Raw genomic sequence first — 13,641 nt, 5'->3', positions numbered from 1 at the left:
ATTTATTTAATTCAATTAATAGTCTAAAAAATACAGTTTTTCTTACAGACTATGAAAACAGATTAATGCTAAATCATTAATCAAAGTAAAATTAAACTTATAATTAACTAGCTTCAATTGTAATGAGTAAAAGAAAAATATAAACTTTCTTATAACTTAAAGAGGAGGATTATTCATTTTAGTAAGACAAGAAAATACAAAGTTTCTTACAGACTACATAGAACTAAGAGTATTTATATTATATATAAATAGAAATAATTAACAAAATCAAAGCTTAGAAAACTAAATTAACAAAATATACTCGGTAATTATTTAGAATTCTTACAAAGGAAAAAATTTTTTAATTGGGATTTAAATACATGTTTCGCCCTGGAAAAGTCTAGATCCAAAAGGGAGGCGAGATAGTTAATGTCAGACAGCGTTCTAACAAGAGGCGCTTTGGAACTATATAATGTCCTCCTAACGCCAACATGAAAAATTTTGACACGGCGAAAGTTCCTGCAAGGAACATTAAAATGTATTCTTTCTAGAGGAAACGGGCAGCCAATTAGTCCATTAACGAGATCGAAGATAAAAGAAACTGCCTGGAACGTACCTCTGTCACTTAATGGACAGAGACTAATCAAACGACAGCGTGAGACGTAAGACGGTTTGGGGTCTGAGAAATTGAGTGAAAGTAGCGCGAAACGCACAAAAATTTGTTGAACCCTCTCCACTCGATTTATATGAACTGCATGATAAGGTCTCCAAATAAAAGAGGCATAATCTAATTTGGACCGCACAAACGCAGAGTATAAAATCTTAAGAGTATATGGATCAGTGAAGTGCGATGAGTGACGTCTAACAAATGCGAGCATAGCAAGAGAATTGGAAACGGCATAATTTAGGTGCGTGATAAAATTAAGCTTTGAATCAAAGAAGACCCCTTAGTCTTTTATCACATCAGACGAAGCAAGATATGTATAATTGATATGATAAGAGGTGCTGAGGGGGTTTTGAAGCTTAGAAAATGTGATTTTATGACATTTTTCAATGTTAAGAAATAGACGATTAATAAGGCACCAGGAAAATAAATTATTCAACTCAGACTGTAAGGCGGCTGAATCACTAGAATTTCTTATTTCAGCGTACACTTTTAGATCATCAGCATAGAGAAGAAAATTAGCGAAGGAAAAACACGAATAAATATTATTAATAAACAAAATAAATAACAAAGGACCTAAAATACTACCCTGAGGTACCCCAGAGGTGGCAGTGTAGTGTTTCGAATAAACACCAACGATAACTACAGTGCAGCATCTCTTTATTAAATAGGACCGAATCCAATCGAGGAAAGTTGAATGAAAACCAAGACAAGCCAATTTAGTTACTAAAATTGTATGGGAGATTTTATCAAAGGCTTTAGAAAAATCCGTGTATATCGCGTCAGTTTGGAAACCATTCTGAAAGCCTGCGTGGCAATCATCAGAAAAAACGGATAAATTGGATAAGGTAGACCTTGCAGCTACAAAACCATGCTGACGTGGACTAATTAGACGTTTAACACTAAAATATAACTTGTCTTTAACAACGCATTCAAAGAGTTTAGATACAGCAGATAATTTGGAAATTGGTCTGTAATTTACAATATTGCTTTTATTACCGCTTTTAAAAATAGGAGTGACCAAAGTCAGCTTCCAATCATCGATAAATATTCCTTCGGCCAAGGATTTGTTAAAAATCAGTTTAAGAGGTTGAACTAAAGAGCGAAAATTTTTAAACAAAGTTACAGAAAGCCCGTCTACATCCGAATGGGCCGAGTTTTTAATCTTTAACAACCCGTCAATGACATCATCATCAGATAGAACAAGCGAACCAAAGTCAACTGAAGAAGACACTTTACCCAAGAAATTATGGCGAATGGCTGCCAAATGTTCTTCCTAAATATCTTCATCAGACACGAAGTTAGATGAAAAGAAATCAGCAAATAAATTCGCTGCATCGCTGACAGAGCAGGCAGTTACGTCTCTATAAAAAACAGAATTAGGAATAGAAGCGGCCTTTTTAATCGATTTAATATATCGCCAAAAATTCTTCGGATTACTTTTTATATTAAGCTCAAATTTGTGAATGAATTCCTCATACAAAGACTTATTTAAAGTACGAAACTTATTCCTGTGGAGGATAACAAAATCATAATAGCGGGTTTCGTTAGTTAACTTGAACTTCTTAAAAGCTTATTTCTTAAATTTGTATGATGTTTAAGTTCTTTCGTGCACCAAGGAATCTTATAATTTACACGCTTAAAAATTGAAACATGAGAGCATATATACCTCAAAGGACTCAGCAACTTCAATATTGCCTAGAGATACTTCCCAATCAATTTCACGTAAGGCATTATCGAGAGTTTGGAAATCACAATTGGCAAAGTTAAAGGAAATATGAGCACTATCGGGCCTGGATTCAAAAAATTCTAAAAATTCCAAGTCAAGCTTTAAAGGAATATGATGCACGTTGATCGGCGATATAGAAGAAAAAGGCTGCGATAGAACAAAACTAATGTTGTCGCTTATAAAAATCAAATCTAGTAAACGACTCATACTAATATTAACCCATTAATCTGAGTTAGACCCATGCCCAGTAAATTATCAATAAAAAAAGATTCAGTAGGACTATTGACGTTTGAAGGCGTTAGATATACGTTATTGTCTAAATATACCCAATTTATATTGCTTAAGTTAAAATCCCGTAGGACACATAATTGGTTATTCCCAATAACATCTTGAAGGGCTAATATGTTGTTCACATGCGACTTATACAAGTACTCATTACTTAAGGGTGGAATATAAGACACACAAATATAAAGAAAACTATGCACACCACGTATTCGCACGCATAGCTGGTCTAATACAGTATCAGTCTCATGTAATTGAATGAGTGATGCGCGACGATTACAGCGAACTGCAATCATTACTCCGCCTCCTCTGCTACATTCAGTTTTAAAAGCATCTCTGTCTTTACGAAAAAGAACGTAAATGTTTGGATCGAAAAATTCAGCATCAAAAAAGTTTGTGTTGTCTCGGTTATAACCACCACATCATACTCACAACATGAACTAAGCAATCGTACTTCATCTGACTTACTTCTTAGTCCGGACGCATTTTCATAATAAATTTTTAATCGATTATTAGGCCTAACTAATTCTGCGGTTGATTTACTTGCTTGGTAAGGTACAGTTCCTAAGTAGTCACTTCTTTGTTTACTCGCTCTTGAAAAAACTTGAAAGGGCGTACTTTTACGCCAGCTGGCCAGAGCTCTGAGTTTAGTAAGCTGTCATAATGAACTGAGAAGACCCCTAGTTAAAATTCACTCGCTTTAGAGAATCAACAGCCACATCCTTCTTTACAAGGCTATAGCAAGATATCATTTCGGAACTAATAGATGAATGCTTAGATACGTAGGCGATAATATTATTTGCTGTTACAGATGGCTTAAATGAAGATAAGTGTAACCATTTCATTCTGTGCGCAACATTTAATTCATCATTTGAGCTCGACCCAACAACGATTCTACGAGTAAGCGCTTTCACTTTTGGCTTATTCGAATGAGCGGACGCAGAGTTAGCAGCAGAAGCAGAGGTAGCAGCAGAAGCAGAGGCATCCGCAGCAGAGGCATTTTGTTCGGGATGTGAAGTTGATTTAGCTACGTCGGCGTAGGATGCAGTCACAGCCGCAGCAGAATCCACCACGGTTGCTGAACACGACACTTTGTTGGAATTGCGTCGCTCGATTGGCTGAGCTGTTTGTAAGAGTTGATTTGATTTATTTCCCTCTTCGACGGCTGGGAGAGGATTTATTTGAAGAGAAAGCGAAGAAGCGGTAGATGGCAAATTAACGGCAGACTTAGGAGACAATTGTTTTGATGCACTTTTCACATTTTTATTAGCACACTTGCAAGAGCATGCAATGCGTCGGAGTTCTTTAACTTCTTTTGTGAGCATGGAAATAGCAGATACCACATCTTCGGCGTGTGATTTGCGCATAGCTTTAATCTCGGAATGCATATGTTCCGTTTTTTCAACTAAGAGCTGCTTTTCTGATTGAAAAATATTTAGCATTGTCACCGCGCTCTTGTATTCAATTTTAAGAGCAGAAATTTCATTTAGCACTGTTAACAAAGAGACTTGCTGGTTATTGCCATTTACATTTTGATTTGGCTGTTTAGTCGGCAACGGTTTTTGTTTTGCGATATTCACATTTTGATTTTGTGTATTAGATAAACACGAACTTTTTGTATTATTTATTATGCACTCACTTGGGGAAGGGCATAGGGGAGGGGAGCGAATAGACGCCCGACGAGTAGCTTGACAGTCCTTGCACAAATATTTGTTGTTAGAGCTAAGTAAAAACTCTAAATCGCTTTGCAAAATCCCAACACAACCTAAATGGAAAAATTCGCCGCACTTAGCGCATTGGGGTTGTTAACAGTCGGAATTGGTGGGTCATCGACTTTTACCTTAAGTTGCACTTTGCCCTCACTTGTCCAGGTAGTGAAGAGGGTCACCGTGGACTTCCTGGGGGAAAGTTGTACATTCCTCGCAGTGAATAAACGAGTAAGACAGGCGAGATAGTCGTTTGCCTTGGCGCACTGGCCATCAAAGACATTGCCCAACGCCATTATCGTGCAGTCGTCAGCGTAGGATACCAGGAGGCTCCATCTGGTGGCTGGGGCAGTTTCGAGTTATAAAAGTTAGAAAAGCAAAGACGAAATAGCACCGACGAATGACGACCACTCAGGTAGTTCGCGATTCACCTCTTCAGCTGTGGCAGAAGTGTCGATTGTAAAATATTATCTAGAAGCGGGGCGTGGCTGACTGTGTCGAAAGCCTTTTTTATGTCCGATGCTACTAGGACAGTCTTCTCGCAGGAGCGGTTTTGATTGAGCCCGCGGTTTACCTGAGTGTTAATTACGGTGAGTGTTGTGGTGGTTCTGTGCACTGTTCGGAAGCCATGCTGGTGTGAGGCTGGGGTCAGATGTTTCGTGTAGAATGGGAGTAGAAGGGCTTCAAGGTCTTCACTACTGTGGAAAGGAGAGTTATCGGACGATAAGAATCCCCTTGGTTGGCGCGATTCCCAGATTTCAGTAGTGAGACCACTCTGCCTGATTTCCACTCGCCAGGAATTATGAGAGTAGCCATAGATATATTGAAAACCCTTGTGAGGTACTTTACTCCCAATGGACCCAGCCGTCCATCGACGTCGACGGCGAAAATGACGTCCTCGTATCCGGTGGAAAGACTAATTACAAGATGAGCTGGCTTCTCCTGGCTTAAGAAACTAGAAAAGGTGTGCGGAAAACAAAAACACCTGGCGGGACATTATTCGACAGGCCGTAGTTCGATAACGTAAGGCCGTAGCTTGTTACGCTTACTTAAGTAAGTCAGTAAATTAAGAGATCGAGGCGATTTAGTAAATTGAACAATGTTGCAAAACACAACAAAGATAGTCTTTTTTGGGTGCCTGGGCATTATGGTATTACAGGGAACGAGTTAACTGATAAATTGGCTATTGAAGGCTCTGCAAGTATGCCACTACGCCCTGAACCCTCGATTCAACTATGGATTGAGGTCATGAGGTCGACAGCCCGATATGCCTATTCTGTCTTGAGGATGACAACACTGCAGAGCATTTTCTCTGTAGCTGTCCGGCTATTTCCAGATTCAGACTTAGGATATTGGGTTGCGATATGGATAAAGTTCATACTCTTCCTATTCCGGATCTCTTAAGATTCATCAATGAAGCCAAGGAGGTTTGTGGAAGAGTGACCTCAAACTATTGTAATTTTTCCGCCTTACCACCCACATTTTATCTTTCCTATCTCTCTATTCTTTCTACTGAAATCTATCCAGGTGTAGTACAATGCTCTCCTGACTGAGTGCTTCAACTTGTTAAAAGTTATTGCTAGGTTTGTTTTGAGGCCGGCTGTCCTTCATGCTGGTGTTTAGCAACGCCTTCTCTCTGCGATAAGTTGAGTATTTCGCCGTTGCAGCTTATGGGGCCAAACACCCTTCGGAGTACTTTTCTTCCACAAACTGTTAGGTTCATTTCGTTTTTGCTTGTCATTGTCCAGCACTCGCAGGCAGCCGTATGAGAGAACCGGCATTATTAATATCTGGCTGTGGCGAGCAGCAGCAAAGAACGAAAATTAGAAATAAGTGAGCAAAGTATAATTAAAGTTAGTTGGTGTTGAACAATGGCCGGCGAAATGATTTTCGAAATCAGATTTCCTTTTCTTTTTTTCTGTTTTTGTTTTGCCAAAAATACACTCGGCGGCCTGCCATTATCTTCCGAAGGCCAACCGCCAAGCAATGACTCTCAAAATGTTGCACAGTTTAAGAAAACAAAAAACGCCTTAAATTACTTTCACACGCTCACATATTTTCTTTGCCACAAGCACTTCGCTTGTTGCCGGATGTTTTGAGCTGTCACCTTTAACGACCTCAATTGCTCTGGCGAGCTAATTTTCGCGCATATTTTAGCAAAAATATTGGCACTTACTCATTTTATGCTATCGGCTAAGACAGCCACTTCCGGCTTATTGACGTCTGCTACTTGGCGCAGTGCTGCCGTGAACGCGGGCACACACACATATACATACATATATTTGTAAGAAAAAACCGCAAGTGTTTACAAAACAGATTCATGCATTTTGGAGGAGTGGCACGGAAGCAAATACATATAGACAAGCATGCATGCATACATACGCATATTCATATACACAACAACAACATGTCCGTATTCCGTTTGTATGACTGAGCCACACAGAATAGTAAACAAACCGGCACACAAACAGCCAAACAAATAAGTTAAAATACGCGCATACCTACAAATGCTAATACACACACATACATGCAATAGTGGATGTACATACATACACATACACATACACACACACAGGGGCGTACGGCTTTCGTGTTATGCGGCCGGCGAAAGAAAATATCAACAAATAAATTTGTTTTGCCATAAAAAATACCAGCGCGCCCAAAAGGCGGCAACGTTTTTCTATACTTATATATCCGTGCGGTATGTGGATATGCAGAGCACTCACCAACAACAGCTTGCAGAAAAACAACCAAAGCAAACATGTCGGTCAAATGTAAGCAAAGCCAGAGGGCAACTAAGCGCTGGCTCAGCAAAGGCAGTGAGTCGTGGTGTTTATAGCAAAGGGACTGATTTTCAAGCCAACGCAAGATCTGACTGCCGAAGAGCTATGTTAGTATATACGCCCCTGCGCGCTTATCGGCTGCATCAAATGGGTCGACTCATAATTTTTCACCAGAGGATTATTATTAGCCCGTCGTGCTGGAATGTTGGGCGCCAAGCGTAAGCGGTGAATTTTCGGGCGGAAGTGACGACGTGACATTTCTTCCGCATTCGTTCATTTTATTTTTCCTTTTCTTCCTATACATTTTAGCTTGCATCTGCCTGCTTTGTGGTTGTTATTTATGCGGGCTGTAGCACCTCCAGTGTGCGGAGGCCGCTAAGGGGGGAAAGTTTTTGTGTGGCGCTGCTTAGCATGGCGGCGGCGGCAACATACTGCGCTGATTATGCGAGAGGCTTCCTACAATTTTCGCTTTTATGCGCACTTTTAAGTTTGCGTGAATTTCGTTTTTTTTTTTTTGTATTTTCTTTTTTTGTATTTTTTTTTGTATTTTTTTCTTTTTGCCTTCACATTTAGCTAGCATTTGTGGCTTCGACTTTTCTTTACGCTTGACGATAATTTTTTTTATTTCCTCCATTTATTGTGTTCATCTTGCGCTGCCAACTCATAATTTTTGTTGTATGCGACATGCCCTTGACAGAAGTGGTCCTCATCATCGTCGTCGTCGTCGTCGGTATCGTCGTCGTCGTTGTCGTTGCCATCACTACAGCCCGCCAACGAGCGGTGAGGTAGGTTGCGCATTTAAAAGCTTTGTACCCACTCACGCGCGCATATACAATTCAATTTATAAGTGTGCATGTATGCATGCATGTGTGTATGTGTGCGTTTCCCGGCATTTGTGCACTTGAACGCTAGCGCCTTCACACTCCCATTCGAATGTTTAATAAGCCAAATAAACTATGGCGGTATGATGCCCGAATAAATTTCAGTTATTGTGCGAGCACCCACTTAGGCGCACGCATACATTAGTACGCGTGTATGTGTGTGTGTGCTCCTAACAAGTTTGGTGTCTGTTCAGTTGTCTGCGCTCATTTGAATTTACAAAAAACATACGCAGCAGCATGCAAACAAACTTAATCTAATAAAATAATAAGAAGTGGAGGAGGAAGCAACTAAATGGAGGAAAAACAGACCGGCAACAAATCAAAGCAAAAAAGTAAAACTAAAGGAAATCTGAAGGAAGAAATCGCACAAATAAAAACGGCAAAAAACACCAATCTGAGCCAATGAATTTCGCGTTCACTTCAACTATGCGCGCAGTTTGGTGGCTTTATGAAATATTTTTCAACGTTTGCCTTGGCGCACACACGCAAATAAAACGAAGCAACAGCGCTTCTCGCATATAAGAAAGTCGCTGGGTATTTGACACTGGCGCTCAGTTCTTTTATAGGTAGAAAAATTGTATTTTTAGTCTTACACCCGCACTTCAGGATATTTTGATTTTTTTTTTTCAAGACTTAAAACTTTCAACTAAGACGCAGGATTCTAAAAATTCTTATAAATCTCGCAAAGTATCGAATGTGAATACATGGGTAGCTAATGAAAGCAGGCTATGAGGAAACATTTACAACTTAAAATTACTATTTTTATACCAAGTGGCGAATGTCTTTTGAAGTCGTTGATATTTCAAAGCTAGAAGATTTTAGTGGTGGATATGAAAAAAATTAGTAGACTGTGTTTACACATCACTTGCGTAAAACTAACTGTAATTAAAAAATAAGTACACACATTCATAGATTTTGTTGCCACTATTAATTTGGCATATTCACTGCGCAAAACGCAAGAAAATTCTCAATTGTCGCAAAATGGCACAGCAAAAACTTTAAATTGTCCGAAAAGTAGGGTATCTGAACTGTTGGAAGTTTAATAAAATCTTCTCGGTGATACGAAGGCTTAAAAGTGGTAGGAAAAAAGGGTTTTCATCGGAAACAAACCCCAAAGAAGTGGTGTCGTTATTACAAAAAAAAAAACTAGCCTTTTACTTCGAGAAGCTGCAAAACAGACTCGTCTGTCGAAAGGTTACGTCCAATAAGTGCGCAAAATTGAAGGTTTTCGATGATATAAAATCATTGTAGGGCCTAAGAAAAACGATAAGTAAAATAAGAGCGCGCGAAAATTATTATACAGGCAAGCCATCCATAAAAATAGCTTTGTGGTTGTGGACGATGAAACATACGTCGAAGTAGACTCTAAGAATATTCAGGTCGCTGAGTTTCATATTGCAACGAAGAGAGAAGGAGTCCCCCAAGATAGGTTAGGTTGGCCTGGTTGGCAATAGACCTTTTGGTCCCTAGCGATACCGATATTTAACGGTTTTGGTATGTTGCTCTCTTGCTCAAATGGTAGCCTAACAGCACTTTTTGCTATCTCATCTACTAGTTCGTTCCCCATAAGGCATTTCTGACCAGGTACCTAGTAAATATGCCTAGCCTTTCTATGGCCTCCCTGCATTTCGAACATTTATTGACTTAATACAATATGAGCTTATTGTTTTTATTGCTGCTTAACTGTCCCCGTATATATTATTATATAGCTCCGCGGCTTTCCCACAGCAAAAACTTCCTGTGGCCTGGCAGCATGATAGGCTACCTTATCCCTAGTTTTGAGCAGAAATACCTGCTCCCACTCCGTCTAAAGATTTAGAGTCATCTGTATAGATGTGAAAAGTTCTATGGCCAGGCATCATGTCATTGTGCCATCCCTCCTCTTCACATGTAGTGCGAAACCTTCTCTCCCAACCCAAGTACGGAGTCATGTAGTCTGTGCAACCAGAGCTCCACTTTCCTATTGAGTTGTGTCCAAAGGTTCTGCAGGTGAATACTCCAGCAGCCCCTAACCTCCTCGCGGATTTCGCTGCCAGGTTTTCCGCCTTTGGGATGGTTTTCATAGCTCCTGTTATGCACAGAGCAGCGAGTCGTTGAATCCTTTCTAGTGGTTAGTATGTCAGTTTTCTTGTCGGCGTACTACGCCTTAGATAATACGTCCGGCGCAATTTTAATTCTAATGTATGTGTCTCGAATCTTCTCTAACGTTTTCAAGATAAATGAGGTCAGACTAATGGGTTTGTATTCCTTAGAGGAGAGACGGTTGCTTTTTCCACCTTTTGAAATAAACACAACTCTCGCTTCTCTCCACAATACAGGAACATAGCTGAACCTCAAGCATTCCCTGAATATCGTCCTTAACCATGGTACCACAAGATGGCTTACCTTTTGGAGCATGGCTCCTTCCAGCCCTGGCGATTTATATGGGTCGAAACTTTGTATAGCCCATTCTATCTTGTTGGTTGCAATTACGTTCGTCGGGAATTCGTGCACAATATCTCCTCTAGGTTCGAGATCTGCAGTGTCCGCGCACCCTGGAAAATGTGTGCTGACTTGGTCTTCTAGGGAGTCCTCACAGCTGTCAGCCCACTCCCCGCTAATTTTTCGTATTGTTCTGGGCATAGACGGATTCTTGGACAAGAGTTTTCTAAGTCTAGCCACTTCGTTAGTGTCTTCTATACTGCTAGTCTTTCTAAGATTCCCTCTTGGCTTTACGTATCTCTTTCTTGTATACTTTTAGTAGATCCTTATCATTGTCAGCAACTTTGGCTAACCTATAGAATTCATGTACCCTACGCCTTTATGCTTCTACAATAATTCCTTGTTCCACCAAGGTGGCTTTGCCTTAAGTCTATTACGCGTTAGGGGGCAGACTCTTTTGAAGGCTTTGATGAGAGTAGTTGCAAATAATTCAACCCCTTTCTCAAGTGCGACGTGTGACCTGTATTTCCGGGGTATCATTGGTGTTTTTGATAGTATATCCCTATACAAGTCCTAGTTCGTATTCTTAGGTAGCTTTAAGCTAAAAATATTGGGTAAGTCGCTAAAAAATAATTGGTTTGCCAAAGTCATCTGCCAGTGTCACTTGAAAAGCAAAACGTGCATTACCACAGTCATTAAAAAACAAGAAATTTATTTGAAGAAATGTTTCCAAAACTTTTGCTGCCATTCATGACACAACATACAGGCTCAGTTCTGTGCTGGCCCGCTTCAGCAACGTATCATTATAGCCGTCCTGCCATGAACTGCTATGAAAATCACGGGTAAATATTGTTCAAAATGACCACAACCCACCAAACTGTCCGCAATTGCAGCTCATTGTAAAATGTTGGGCGATTGTTAAAAAAATTGGTTAAGCATTAAAACAAAGAAATGAAAAATGTACAGCAGTTTAAAATGAATTAAGGGCAGCAGATACCAGGTATCAAAAACTGATGTATATCGCCTAATGAGAGGAGACAAATCTAAATTGTGCCATTTTATTTATGACAAAGAAAACTTAATAAAGAAGAAGATAAAATGCAATTAATATATAAAAAATTAAATAAATTGTTAAATAAATTCGATATTTTTCATGTCCATTCTTTAAAACTAAAGAAAAGCGTATCTCAACCCCATCTATCAGTGATATACTCAGGCAGTCAAGCTGCATTAAAAGCAGTAGCTTCACATTCTGTGGAATCGAAAGTAGTGTACGAATGCCTTTGAAATCATAATGAGCTTAGTATTACAACTTCAATTGCACATGGCTGGGTTCCAAGTCACTCTGGAATAAAAGGTAACGAAATTGCCGATGGACTCACTAGGGCGGGGTAGACTTCAGATGTTCATGGTCCAGGACTCTACTGTGGTATCAACTGCAAAGAAGCTAAATGTAGCATAAATAATTGGGAGAATACTCACAGATTTTTTTTCTGGTCCTCTCGAGAGCATAGGGCCTCGACAAGACTCAGTCTTGCGTTGGTTTCGTTAATCCGTTTTTTGATTTCTGACAGAGTAGATGATTAGCTTGCCGCTATCAGTTCTAAGTAGTAGGAATGCCCACCTGTCGTTGCTTAGCAACAACGCCTTCTTACTGCTCGGAGGGACATCTGTGTCTCACATTTTTCTGTCAGCAGGATCACCCAGATGGTTGAAGACTTCGCTAAATTTCGTGTGTCTGCCCCATTACCGCGGTTGCCTGCTTCCACTTGCTGGCGCCACTGATGCAATGTGAAACTGTGTGTGTGTGTTTTTTTTGCTTGTTTTAGCAGCTGCAATGCAAATAATGCACAGACTATTGTGCGGGGGTAAGGATGGAAAGGATACGTTTTTTTTTTTGGGGGGTAGAGGAAGCGTATTGGAGGATTTTTTTTTTTTAACAGAGAAAGTAGGTATATTTGGGAACTTTGTCAAACTAAAAGGCTTATAAGACCTTTTACCTGCAATAGCGAATTTCACAACTTGCAAAAAGTAGACATCAGAAAAATAGTAGGTTTTATTAGTCCTCTGTTAAAATTCAGATGTGCTGCTGAAAAAAGTGCATTTTTCATTTGTGTTAAAAAAAATTTAAATTTGTGACATGGTGTAACCACATAGAAATATGCTCGTGGCATTGGTAGTTATGAAAAACGTTTTCTGCATATTTGTCTATTTGTCTTATTCAGTTAAACTCACCAGTCCCCGCTTAACTTTTATTTGCTTCCACTTTTGATTTTCTTTTGCCGGCATACATAGTTTCTTCTTATAAATACTCACACACACGCACATACATTTCTTCTTTTTTATAAATATTTTTTTTTTTGCTTTGTTTTTGCACGCCCATTTCTATAACTTCGTTTTTCTGCTGCAAGTTAGTAGGGGCACTTTTCGCACAATGAAGGCACTCATGTCACAAATTCTTTAGCAATTTTTATACTTAAAAGCCCCAATTATTATTCACAGTTGTACTTTTTTTCTTTCCTTTTACTTTTCTTTTCTTTACCTTACCTCGTCTCCCTTTGCTCTTGTAACCAACAGTCGCCTACCACTTTTTTTTGTCATTTGCGCTTGCCGTTGGCAACTTTTCGGTCGACTCCTTTAGTTCAATTCACACCACTTCACTTTGCCGGCATTCATTCATTCATTCCTTTATTTATTCCACTTCATTTGAACGAGTGTTGATTTGCGTGCGAAAATGTAACTAAGACTAATTGGCTGCCGCGTACATAAATTATGTATTTATGTATATCGAAATCCCAACACAATCGCCTCCCTTTAGTGCCTACACCTTCCCACTTAATGCTCTATACTTTGGTGACTATTTGAGTGTTGCAACTGTGGTAAATTAGCGCATAGCGGCCGTTAAATTATACGAATCAGTTGCGTTGTAACTGGTGATGGGGTTCTACACTCTGTGTTATTGTTAGTGGGAGGAACACAGATTACAAGTACGGAATTAAGTCGTTATTTAGTTAAGGGTAATGGACATCTGTCTGCAAGCTCATTGCATGTCTGAAAAGAATAATAGAATACAGTTGAAGATGTAATGAAAGGTACAAAAACAAATTCTAAAAACCAAGAGAAAAGAAATTTTTAAATAATATCTCCTAGACATAGACTCTTAGCTATATAGCGGATGTAATAGAAATTTGTGATT

The sequence above is a fragment of the Anastrepha ludens genome, chromosome 5 (assembly GCF_028408465.1).
Source record: "Anastrepha ludens isolate Willacy chromosome 5, idAnaLude1.1, whole genome shotgun sequence".
NCBI lineage: Eukaryota > Metazoa > Arthropoda > Insecta > Diptera > Tephritidae > Anastrepha > Anastrepha ludens.
This window is presented reverse-complemented; position numbering follows the sequence as displayed.